Here is a 12,296-nt window from a genome sequence, read left to right as displayed (position 1 = left end):
GACGGGACACTGCACGCACACGACGCCCCGTCCAGGTGCACGCACGTAGGCCGGGCCGGGTGCACACCCGACGCCCTAGCAAGGTGCGCGCACCCGGGCAGGGCTCACACTTGGCGAACGGGGCGCACTTCGCGAGGGAGGGTGTGCACCTCGACGGGGGTGGGTGGCCGGGGTGGATTCGCACGTGGGTCGCGGTTTGCTAAGTACACACTGCGACAAGCTCATAACGGGTGCGATCATACCAGCGTTAGTGCACCGGATCCCATCAGAACTCCGCAGTTAAGCGCGCTTGGGCCGGAGTAGTACTGGGATGGGTGACCTCCCGGGAAGTCCCGGTGTTGCACCCTTTTTTAGTTTTTCGCCGGGCGTCGCAATGCTATTTGAATAAACCTTTTGCCCGTTTGCGTTCTCGTCGGGGCCGGGCCGGGCCGGGGTGCGCTGCCCGCACTACCGCGCGCGCGGGGGCGACACCGAGCGCGCACCCGAGGCGCCCCGAGCACACAGGCCACGGTGCAACCCGGGCGTTGTGCGCGCACCCCGGTGCGCCCGAGGTGCTGCGCGCGCACCCAGGTGAAATCGGTGTGCACCTCGGCCAGTGCGCGCTCGGTCGAGTCGCGCACGTTGGCCAAGGTGCACGGTGATGTTTCTTACTCTAAGGTTCCGCACCAGACGCCCGGGACAGGTGAGCGAAGCTGGGCGGGGCCGGGTGCGCGGCCGGGGCAGGTGCACGCAGCTGGAGAGAGCTTTGGAGCACACCAGAGGTGCGCACCTTGGAGCACACTTCGGAGCGCACCAATGATGCGCTCCATTCAAAAGTTTCCTGAAAAGGCAAAAAAAGTTGAGATTATAGAATTTCCCACTTGAGAGATTGTAAAAAAAAAAAATTTAAAATGAAGGAAACGCGGGTGCCAAGGTGTGCGCGCCCGGGTGCGCAGCCCAGCCAAGGTGTGCGCACCAAGGCGCCCACCCTGGCGAAGGTGCACGCAAGGTGCGCACCCGAGGCAAACCGGACAATTAACCCAACTTTCGACTTCGCGCGCACCTGCGCACCTTGGAGCGCACTTCGGAGCGCTCCTTGGTGCGCACCAATCTTGGGCACCTCGGAGTGCACCATGGCGCCCACCAAGGTGCGCACCCGGGGCAAACCGAGCTCCGACTTCGTGCGCACCTTGGAGCGCACGAAAGGTGCGCACCATGGCGCCCACCAAGGTGCGCAGCCCAGCCAAGGCGTGCGCATCAAGGTGCGCACCCTGGCGAAGGTGCGCACCCGGGGCAAACCGAGCTCCGACTTCGTGCGCACCTTGGAGCGCACAAAGGGTGCGCAACCCAGCCAAGGTGTGCGCACCCCGGGCAAACCGAGCTCCGAATCGTGCGCACCTTGGAGCACACTTCGGAGCCCTCCTTGGTGCGCACCGATGTTGCGCACCTCGGAGCGCACCCGGGGAAAACAATGCAATTAACCCGACTTTCGACTTCGTGGGCACCTCGGAGCGCTCTCGGGTTCGCACCTCGGAGCACACCGAGGTGCGCACCTTTGATGCGCTGCCTTCACCAATTTCCAGAAAAGGCAAGAAAACATTGAGAAGGTGTGCGCACCGAGGTGCCCACCCTGGCGAAGGTGCACGCGAGGTGCGCACCCGGGGCAAACCGGGCTCCGACTTCGTGCACGCCATGCTGCGCACCTTGGAGGGCCATGGTGCGCACCTTGGAGCACACTTCGGAGCGCTCAATGGTGCCCAACCCAGCCAAGGTGCCCACCGCGGCGAAGGTGCACGCGAGGTGCGCACCCGGGGCAAACCGGGCTCCGACTTCGTGCACGCCGCACCTTGGAGCACACTTCGGAGCGCTCCTTGGTGCGCACCAGGGCGCGCAACCCAGCCGAGGTGCCCACCCCGGCGAAGGTGCACGCGGGGTGCGCACCCGGGGCAAACCGGGCTCCGACTTCGTGCACGCCATGGTGCCCACCGCGGCGAAGGTGCACGCGAGGTGCGCACCCGGGGCAAACCGGGCTCCGACTTCGTGCACGCCGCACCTTGGAGCACACTTCGGAGCGCTCCTTGGTGCGCACCAGGGCGCGCAACCCAGCCGAGGTGCCCACCCCGGCGAAGGTGCACGCGAGGTGCGCACCCGGGGCAAACCGGGCTCCGACTTCGTGCACGCCATGGTGCCCACCGCGGCGAAGGTGCACGCGAGGTGCGCACCCGGGGCAAACCGGGCTCCGACTTCGTGCACGCCGCACCTTGGAGCACACTTCGGAGCGCTCCTTGGTGCGCACCATGGTGCCCACCAGGGCGCGCAACCCCGCCGAAGGTGCACGCGAGGTGCGCACCCGGGGCAAACCGGGCTCCGACTTCGTGCACGCCGCACCTTGGAGCACACTTCGGAGCGCTCCTTGGTGCGCACCAGGGCGCGCAACCCCGCCGAAGGTGCACGCGAGGTGCGCACCCGGGGCAAACCGGGCTCCGACTTCGTGCACGCCATGGTGCGCACCAGGGTGCCCACCGCGGCGAAGGTGCGCACCCGGGGCAAACCGGGCTCCGACTTCGTGCACGCCGCACCTTGGAGCACACTTCGGAGCGCTCCTTGGTGCGCACCAGGGCGCGCAACCCAGCCGAGGTGCCCACCCCGGCGAAGGTGCACGCGAGGTGCGCACCCGGGGCAAACCGGGCTCCGACTTCGTGCACGCCATGGTGCCCACCGCGGCGAAGGTGCGCACCCGGGGCAAACCGGGCTAGGACTTCGTGCACGCCGCACCTTGGAGCACACTTCGGAGCGCTCCTTGGTGCGCACCATGGTGCCCACCAGGCCGCGCAACCCAGCCAAGGTGTGCGCACCAAGGTGCACGCGAGGTGCGCACCCGGGGCAAACCGGGGTCCGGCTTCGTGCACGCCGCACCTTGGAGCACACATCGGGGCGCTCCCGGGTTCGCACCGACGTTGCGCACCGTGGTGGGCACCTCGGAGCGCACCGTGGTGGGCACCTCGGAGCACACCAAGGTGGGCAGCGAGGTGCGCACCTTTGATGCGATGCCTTCACTAATTTCCATAAAAGGCAAAAAAAAACGAGATTTTAAAATTTCCGTTTTGAAAGATAGTGAGAAAAAGGGAATGCTGGTGCCATCTTGAGCCCGCCCTGGTGCGCAGCCCAGCCAAGGTGTGCGCACCAAGGTGCCCACCCTGGCGAAGGTGCGCGCCCGGGCAATTAACCCAACTTCCAACTTCGCGCGCGCCAGGGTGGGAGCGCACCCAACAACCGGGCCTGGGAAGAGCCAATGCGAGAAACCCCACCAAACGCTCTGACAAAAAAAGAGGGGGCGCTCCAGTAACCCCGCTTCGGAGCGCACCCTGGGCAAACCCAGCCAGGGTGCCCACCCCGGCCAAGGTGCAGGCGAGGTGCGCACCCGGGGCAAACCGGGCTCCGACAACGTGCACGCCGCACCTTGGAGCACACTTCGTAGCGCTCCCGGGTGCGCACCTCAGAGCACACCAAGGTGGGCAGCGAGGTGCGCACCTTTGATGCGCTGCCTTCACTAATTTCCAGAAAAGGCAAAAAAAAGAGGAGATTTTAAAATTTCCGTTTTGAAAGATAGTGAAAAAAACGGAACGCGGGTGCCATCTTGAGCCCGCCCTGGTGCACAGCCCAGGTAAGGTGCCCACCCTGGCAAAGGTGCGCACCCGGGCAATTAACCCTACTTCCGACTTCGTGCGCGCCAGGGTGGCAACCGGGCCTGGGAAGAGCCAATGCGAGAAACCCCACCAAACGCTCCGACAAAAAAAGAGGCGGCGCTCCAATAACCCCGCTTCGGAGCGCAGCCGGGGCAAACCCAGCCAAGGTGCCCACCCCGACGAAGGTGCACGCGAGGTGCGCACCCGGGGCAAACCGGGCTCCGACAACGTGCACGCAGCACCTTGGAGCACACTTCGAAGCACTCCCGGGTGCCCACCGGCGTTGCGCACCGTGGTGGGCAGCGAGGTGCGCACCTTTGATGCGCTGCCTTCACTAATTTCCAGAAAAGGCAAAAAAAAATGAGATTTTAAAATTTCCGTTTTGAAAGATAGTGAAAAAAACGGAACGCGGGTGCCATCTTGAGCCCGCCCTGGTGCGCAGCCCAGGCAAGGCATGCGCACCAAGGTGCCCACCCGCGGTGCACACCCGGGGCAAACCGGGCTCCGACTTCGTGCAGGCCGCACCTTGGAGCACACTTCGGAGCGCTCCTTGGTGCGCACCATGGTGCCCACCAGGGCGCACCCGGGGCAAACCGGGCTCCGACTTCGTGCACGCCGCACCTTGGAGCACACATCGGAGCGCTCCCAGGTTCGCACCAGCGTTGCGCACCTTTGATGCGCTGCCTTCACTAATTTCCAGAAAAGGCAAAAAAAAACGATATTTTAAAATTTCCGTTCTGAAAGATAGTGAAAAAAACGGAACGCGGGTGCCATCTTGAGCCCTTCCTGGTGCGCAGCCCAGGCAAGTTGTGCGCACCAAGGTGCCCACCCTGGCGGAGGTGCGCGCCCGGGGCAAACCGGGCTCCGACTTCGTGCACTGCATGGTGCCCACCAAGGCGCGCAACCCAGCCAAGGTGCCCACCGCAGCGAAGGTGCACGCGAGGTGCGCACCCGAGGTGCACACCCGGGGCAAACCGAGCTCCGACTTCGTGCACGCCGCACCTTGGAGCACACTTCAGAGCGCTCCTTGGTGCGCACCAGGGCGCGCAACCCAGCCAAGGTGCTCACCCCGGCGAAGGTGCACGCGAGGTGCACACCCGGGGCAAGCCGGGCTCGGACTTCGTGCACGCCGCACCTTGGAGCACACATCGGAGCGCTCCCGGGTTCGCACCAGCATTGCGCACCTTTGATGCGCTGCCTTCACTAATTTCCAGAAAAGGCAAAAAAAAAAAAAAAACGAGATTTTAAAATTTCCGTTTTGAAAGATAGTGAAAAAAACGGAACGCGGGTGCCATCTTGAGCCCGCCCTGGTGTGCAGCCCAGGCAAGTTGTGCGCACCAAGGCACCCACCCTGGCCAAGGTGGGTCACGGGGTGGGTCCTAGGGTGGGTAACGGGGTGGGTACTAAGGTGCGTGCCAAGGTGGGTCATGGGGTGGGTGCCAAGGTGGGCACCAGGGTGGGTGTGCACCAACCCTAGCCAGGGTAGGTCACGGGGTGGTTGTCGGGGTGGGCGTCAAGGAGCCAAGGTGGGTGGCAAGTAGCCAAGTTGCGTGCCAAGGTGGGTGTCGGGGTGGGTGCCAAGGATCCAAGGTGGGTGCCAAGGAACCAAGGTGGGTGTCTGGGTGGGTGCCGAGGTGGGAGCCAGGGTGGGTCCCAAGGTGAGTGCAAAGGTGGGTGCCAGGGTCAAGGTGAGTGCCAATGTGGGTTCCAAGGTGCCAGGGTCAGGGTGAGTGCCAATGTGGGTTCAAAGGTGCTAAGTTGGGTGCGAGGTTGGGTGCGAGGGTGGGTGGGTGCCAAGGTGTGCTAGGTGGAAGCCCGGGTGGGTCGGCATCCCATGGGTGTCGAGTTGGGTGCCTGATGGGTGCTTCTTGTCAAGTTTTAGTCGTCGGGACTCATTTCGAGCCTTAGAGGTCGTTTCTTGTCCGGTTGCCCTGTCTTCGACCTGGGAACCCAATTTTGGTCCTCGGGTCCCATTTTTTTTTGTCTCGCATCCCACTTTTGGCCTGTGGCCTTTTCGGGGTCGATTCTCGTTTTGGGCATCAGAGCATGTTTCTTCTCCTAAAACCCAATATTTGTTTATTAAGTCTCGGAACACATTTTTGTTCTCGTGGACCCATCATGGGTCTTGGAACGCATTTGTGGTCCTTGGGTCCCATTTTGCATCCCGAAACTTGTGTTTTGGTGCTTGATCCCTATTTTGGGTGCCCACCTTGCACCAAGTGCGCACCCGGGGCAAACCGAGCGCCTTGGTGCACCGGGGCAAGATCGAGCGTGCACCCGAGGCGCCCCGAACATGCACCAAGGTGCACTCGGCCCACATGTGAGCGCAGGTCGTTGCGCCCGAGGTGGTGTGTGGGCACCGCGTTGCAGACGGGACACTGCACGCACACGACGCCCCGTCCAGGTGCACGCACGTAGGCCGGGCCGGGTGCACACCCGACGCCCTAGCAAGGTGCGCGCACCCGGGCAGGGCTCACACTTGGCGAACGGGGCGCACTTCGCGAGGGAGGGTGTGCACCTCGACGGGGGTGGGTGGCCGGGGTGGATTCGCACGTGGGTCGCGGTTTGCTAAGTACACACTGCGACAAGCTCATAACGGGTGCGATCATACCAGCGTTAGTGCACCGGATCCCATCAGAACTCCGCAGTTAAGCGCGCTTGGGCCGGAGTAGTACTGGGATGGGTGACCTCCCGGGAAGTCCCGGTGTTGCACCCTTTTTTAGTTTTTCGCCGGGCGTCGCAATGCTATTTGAATAAACCTTTTGCCCGTTTGCGTTCTCGTCGGGGCCGGGCCGGGCCGGGGTGCGCTGCCCGCACTACCGCGCGCGCGGGGGCGACACCGAGCGCGCACCCGAGGCGCCCCGAGCACACAGGCCACGGTGCAACCCGGGCGTTGTGCGCGCACCCCGGTGCGCCCGAGGTGCTGCGCGCGCACCCAGGTGAAATCGGTGTGCACCTCGGCCAGTGCGCGCTCGGTCGAGTCGCGCACGTTGGCCAAGGTGCACGGTGATGTTTCTTACTCTAAGGTTCCGCACCAGACGCCCGGGACAGGTGAGCGAAGCTGGGCGGGGCCGGGTGCGCGGCCGGGGCAGGTGCACGCAGCTGGAGAGAGCTTTGGAGCACACCAGAGGTGCGCACCTTGGAGCACACTTCGGAGCGCACCAATGATGCGCTCCATTCAAAAGTTTCCTGAAAAGGCAAAAAAAGTTGAGATTATAGAATTTCCCACTTGAGAGATTGTAAAAAAAAAAAATTTAAAATGAAGGAAACGCGGGTGCCAAGGTGTGCGCGCCCGGGTGCGCAGCCCAGCCAAGGTGTGCGCACCAAGGCGCCCACCCTGGCGAAGGTGCACGCAAGGTGCGCACCCGAGGCAAACCGGACAATTAACCCAACTTTCGACTTCGCGCGCACCTGCGCACCTTGGAGCGCACTTCGGAGCGCTCCTTGGTGCGCACCAATCTTGGGCACCTCGGAGTGCACCATGGCGCCCACCAAGGTGCGCACCCGGGGCAAACCGAGCTCCGACTTCGTGCGCACCTTGGAGCGCACGAAAGGTGCGCACCATGGCGCCCACCAAGGTGCGCAGCCCAGCCAAGGCGTGCGCATCAAGGTGCGCACCCTGGCGAAGGTGCGCACCCGGGGCAAACCGAGCTCCGACTTCGTGCGCACCTTGGAGCGCACAAAGGGTGCGCAACCCAGCCAAGGTGTGCGCACCCCGGGCAAACCGAGCTCCGAATCGTGCGCACCTTGGAGCACACTTCGGAGCCCTCCTTGGTGCGCACCGATGTTGCGCACCTCGGAGCGCACCCGGGGAAAACAATGCAATTAACCCGACTTTCGACTTCGTGGGCACCTCGGAGCGCTCTCGGGTTCGCACCTCGGAGCACACCGAGGTGCGCACCTTTGATGCGCTGCCTTCACCAATTTCCAGAAAAGGCAAGAAAACATTGAGAAGGTGTGCGCACCGAGGTGCCCACCCTGGCGAAGGTGCACGCGAGGTGCGCACCCGGGGCAAACCGGGCTCCGACTTCGTGCACGCCATGCTGCGCACCTTGGAGGGCCATGGTGCGCACCTTGGAGCACACTTCGGAGCGCTCAATGGTGCCCAACCCAGCCAAGGTGCCCACCGCGGCGAAGGTGCACGCGAGGTGCGCACCCGGGGCAAACCGGGCTCCGACTTCGTGCACGCCGCACCTTGGAGCACACTTCGGAGCGCTCCTTGGTGCGCACCAGGGCGCGCAACCCAGCCGAGGTGCCCACCCCGGCGAAGGTGCACGCGGGGTGCGCACCCGGGGCAAACCGGGCTCCGACTTCGTGCACGCCATGGTGCCCACCGCGGCGAAGGTGCACGCGAGGTGCGCACCCGGGGCAAACCGGGCTCCGACTTCGTGCACGCCGCACCTTGGAGCACACTTCGGAGCGCTCCTTGGTGCGCACCAGGGCGCGCAACCCAGCCGAGGTGCCCACCCCGGCGAAGGTGCACGCGAGGTGCGCACCCGGGGCAAACCGGGCTCCGACTTCGTGCACGCCATGGTGCCCACCGCGGCGAAGGTGCACGCGAGGTGCGCACCCGGGGCAAACCGGGCTCCGACTTCGTGCACGCCGCACCTTGGAGCACACTTCGGAGCGCTCCTTGGTGCGCACCATGGTGCCCACCAGGGCGCGCAACCCCGCCGAAGGTGCACGCGAGGTGCGCACCCGGGGCAAACCGGGCTCCGACTTCGTGCACGCCGCACCTTGGAGCACACTTCGGAGCGCTCCTTGGTGCGCACCAGGGCGCGCAACCCCGCCGAAGGTGCACGCGAGGTGCGCACCCGGGGCAAACCGGGCTCCGACTTCGTGCACGCCATGGTGCGCACCAGGGTGCCCACCGCGGCGAAGGTGCGCACCCGGGGCAAACCGGGCTCCGACTTCGTGCACGCCGCACCTTGGAGCACACTTCGGAGCGCTCCTTGGTGCGCACCAGGGCGCGCAACCCAGCCGAGGTGCCCACCCCGGCGAAGGTGCACGCGAGGTGCGCACCCGGGGCAAACCGGGCTCCGACTTCGTGCACGCCATGGTGCCCACCGCGGCGAAGGTGCGCACCCGGGGCAAACCGGGCTAGGACTTCGTGCACGCCGCACCTTGGAGCACACTTCGGAGCGCTCCTTGGTGCGCACCATGGTGCCCACCAGGCCGCGCAACCCAGCCAAGGTGTGCGCACCAAGGTGCACGCGAGGTGCGCACCCGGGGCAAACCGGGGTCCGGCTTCGTGCACGCCGCACCTTGGAGCACACATCGGGGCGCTCCCGGGTTCGCACCGGCGTTGCGCACCGTGGTGGGCACCTCGGAGCGCACCGTGGTGGGCACCTCGGAGCACACCAAGGTGGGCAGCGAGGTGCGCACCTTTGATGCGATGCCTTCACTAATTTCCATAAAAGGCAAAAAAAAACGAGATTTTAAAATTTCCGTTTTGAAAGATAGTGAGAAAAAGGGAATGCTGGTGCCATCTTGAGCCCGCCCTGGTGCGCAGCCCAGCCAAGGTGTGCGCACCAAGGTGCCCACCCTGGCGAAGGTGCGCGCCCGGGCAATTAACCCAACTTCCAACTTCGCGCGCGCCAGGGTGGGAGCGCACCCAACAACCGGGCCTGGGAAGAGCCAATGCGAGAAACCCCACCAAACGCTCTGACAAAAAAAGAGGGGGCGCTCCAGTAACCCCGCTTCGGAGCGCACCCTGGGCAAACCCAGCCAGGGTGCCCACCCCGGCCAAGGTGCAGGCGAGGTGCGCACCCGGGGCAAACCGGGCTCCGACAACGTGCACGCCGCACCTTGGAGCACACTTCGTAGCGCTCCCGGGTGCGCACCTCAGAGCACACCAAGGTGGGCAGCGAGGTGCGCACCTTTGATGCGCTGCCTTCACTAATTTCCAGAAAAGGCAAAAAAAAGAGGAGATTTTAAAATTTCCGTTTTGAAAGATAGTGAAAAAAACGGAACGCGGGTGCCATCTTGAGCCCGCCCTGGTGCACAGCCCAGGTAAGGTGCCCACCCTGGCAAAGGTGCGCACCCGGGCAATTAACCCTACTTCCGACTTCGTGCGCGCCAGGGTGGCAACCGGGCTTGGGAAGAGCCAATGCGAGAAACCCCACCAAACGCTCCGACAAAAAAAGAGGCGGCGCTCCAATAACCCCGCTTCGGAGCGCAGCCGGGGCAAACCCAGCCAAGGTGCCCACCCCGACGAAGGTGCACGCGAGGTGCGCACCCGGGGCAAACCGGGCTCCGACAACGTGCACGCAGCACCTTGGAGCACACTTCGAAGCACTCCCGGGTGCCCACCGGCGTTGCGCACCGTGGTGGGCAGCGAGGTGCGCACCTTTGATGCGCTGCCTTCACTAATTTCCAGAAAAGGCAAAAAAAAATGAGATTTTAAAATTTCCGTTTTGAAAGATAGTGAAAAAAACGGAACGCGGGTGCCATCTTGAGCCCGCCCTGGTGCGCAGCCCAGGCAAGGCATGCGCACCAAGGTGCCCACCCGCGGTGCACGCCCGGGGCAAACCGGGCTCCGACTTCGTGCAGGCCGCACCTTGGAGCACACTTCGGAGCGCTCCTTGGTGCGCACCATGGTGCCCACCAGGGCGCACCCGGGGCAAACCGGGCTCCGACTTCGTGCACGCCGCACCTTGGAGCACACATCGGAGCGCTCCCAGGTTCGCACCAGCGTTGCGCACCTTTGATGCGCTGCCTTCACTAATTTCCAGAAAAGGCAAAAAAAAACGATATTTTAAAATTTCCGTTCTGAAAGATAGTGAAAAAAACGGAACGCGGGTGCCATCTTGAGCCCTTCCTGGTGCGCAGCCCAGGCAAGTTGTGCGCACCAAGGTGCCCACCCTGGCGGAGGTGCGCGCCCGGGGCAAACCGGGCTCCGACTTCGTGCACTGCATGGTGCCCACCAAGGCGCGCAACCCAGCCAAGGTGCCCACCGCAGCGAAGGTGCACGCGAGGTGCGCACCCGAGGTGCACACCCGGGGCAAACCGAGCTCCGACTTCGTGCACGCCGCACCTTGGAGCACACTTCAGAGCGCTCCTTGGTGCGCACCAGGGCGCGCAACCCAGCCAAGGTGCTCACCCCGGCGAAGGTGCACGCGAGGTGCGCACCCGGGGCAAGCCGGGCTCGGACTTCGTGCACGCCGCACCTTGGAGCACACATCGGAGCGCTCCCGGGTTCGCACCAGCATTGCGCACCTTTGATGCGCTGCCTTCACTAATTTCCAGAAAAGGCAAAAAAAAAAAAAAAACGAGATTTTAAAATTTCCGTTTTGAAAGATAGTGAAAAAAACGGAACGCGGGTGCCATCTTGAGCCCGCCCTGGTGTGCAGCCCAGGCAAGTTGTGCGCACCAAGGCACCCACCCTGGCCAAGGTGGGTCACGGGGTGGGTCCTAGGGTGGGTAACGGGGTGGGTACTAAGGTGCGTGCCAAGGTGGGTCATGGGGTGGGTGCCAAGGTGGGCACCAGGGTGGGTGTGCACCAACCCTAGCCAGGGTAGGTCACGGGGTGGTTGTCGGGGTGGGCGTCAAGGAGCCAAGGTGGGTGGCAAGTAGCCAAGTTGCGTGCCAAGGTGGGTGTCGGGGTGGGTGCCAAGGATCCAAGGTGGGTGCCAAGGAACCAAGGTGGGTGTCTGGGTGGGTGCCGAGGTGGGAGCCAGGGTGGGTCCCAAGGTGAGTGCAAAGGTGGGTGCCAGGGTCAAGGTGAGTGCCAATGTGGGTTCCAAGGTGCCAGGGTCAGGGTGAGTGCCAATGTGGGTTCAAAGGTGCTAAGTTGGGTGCGAGGTTGGGTGCGAGGGTGGGTGGGTGCCAAGGTGTGCTAGGTGGAAGCCCGGGTGGGTCGGCATCCCATGGGTGTCGAGTTGGGTGCCTGATGGGTGCTTCTTGTCAAGTTTTAGTCGTCGGGACTCATTTCGAGCCTTAGAGGTCGTTTCTTGTCCGGTTGCCCTGTCTTCGACCTGGGAACCCAATTTTGGTCCTCGGGTCCCATTTTTTTTTGTCTCGCATCCCACTTTTGGCCTGTGGCCTTTTCGGGGTCGATTCTCGTTTTGGGCATCAGAGCATGTTTCTTCTCCTAAAACCCAATATTTGTTTATTAAGTCTCGGAACACATTTTTGTTCTCGTGGACCCATCATGGGTCTTGGAACGCATTTGTGGTCCTTGGGTCCCATTTTGCATCCCGAAACTTGTGTTTTGGTGCTTGATCCCTATTTTGGGTGCCCACCTTGCACCAAGTGCGCACCCGGGGCAAACCGAGCGCCTTGGTGCACCGGGGCAAGATCGAGCGTGCACCCGAGGCGCCCCGAACATGCACCAAGGTGCACTCGGCCCACATGTGAGCGCAGGTCGTTGCGCCCGAGGTGGTGTGTGGGCACCGCGTTGCAGACGGGACACTGCACGCACACGACGCCCCGTCCAGGTGCACGCACGTAGGCCGGGCCGGGTGCACACCCGACGCCCTAGCAAGGTGCGCGCACCCGGGCAGGGCTCACACTTGGCGAACGGGGCGCACTTCGCGAGGGAGGGTGTGCACCTCGACGGGGGTGGGTGGCCGGGGTGGATTCGCACGTGGGTCGCGGTTTGCTAAGTACACACTGCGACAAGCTCATAAC

The 12,296-nt window shown here is 63.7% G+C and overlaps 2 non-coding genes across 2 annotated transcripts; both read left to right on the top strand.

Moving 5' to 3' along the window:
• Positions 1-228: 228 nt before the first annotated feature.
• Positions 229-347, top strand: LOC131864976 (5S ribosomal RNA). The gene has a single exon (XR_009363702.1). It is a non-coding gene; the product is annotated as a 5S ribosomal RNA (ribosomal RNA).
• A 5,915-nt stretch (positions 348-6,262) lies between these two features.
• Positions 6,263-6,381, top strand: LOC131864974 (5S ribosomal RNA). Its single transcript, XR_009363700.1, has one exon. It is a non-coding gene; the product is annotated as a 5S ribosomal RNA (ribosomal RNA).
• The last annotated feature ends 5,915 nt before the right edge of the window (positions 6,382-12,296 follow it).

The sequence above is a fragment of the Cryptomeria japonica genome, unplaced genomic scaffold (assembly GCF_030272615.1).
Source record: "Cryptomeria japonica unplaced genomic scaffold, Sugi_1.0 HiC_scaffold_98, whole genome shotgun sequence".
NCBI lineage: Eukaryota > Viridiplantae > Streptophyta > Pinopsida > Cupressales > Cupressaceae > Cryptomeria > Cryptomeria japonica.
Note: the sequence above shows the minus strand (reverse complement) of the source record. Positions and strands in the feature narration are given on the sequence as shown.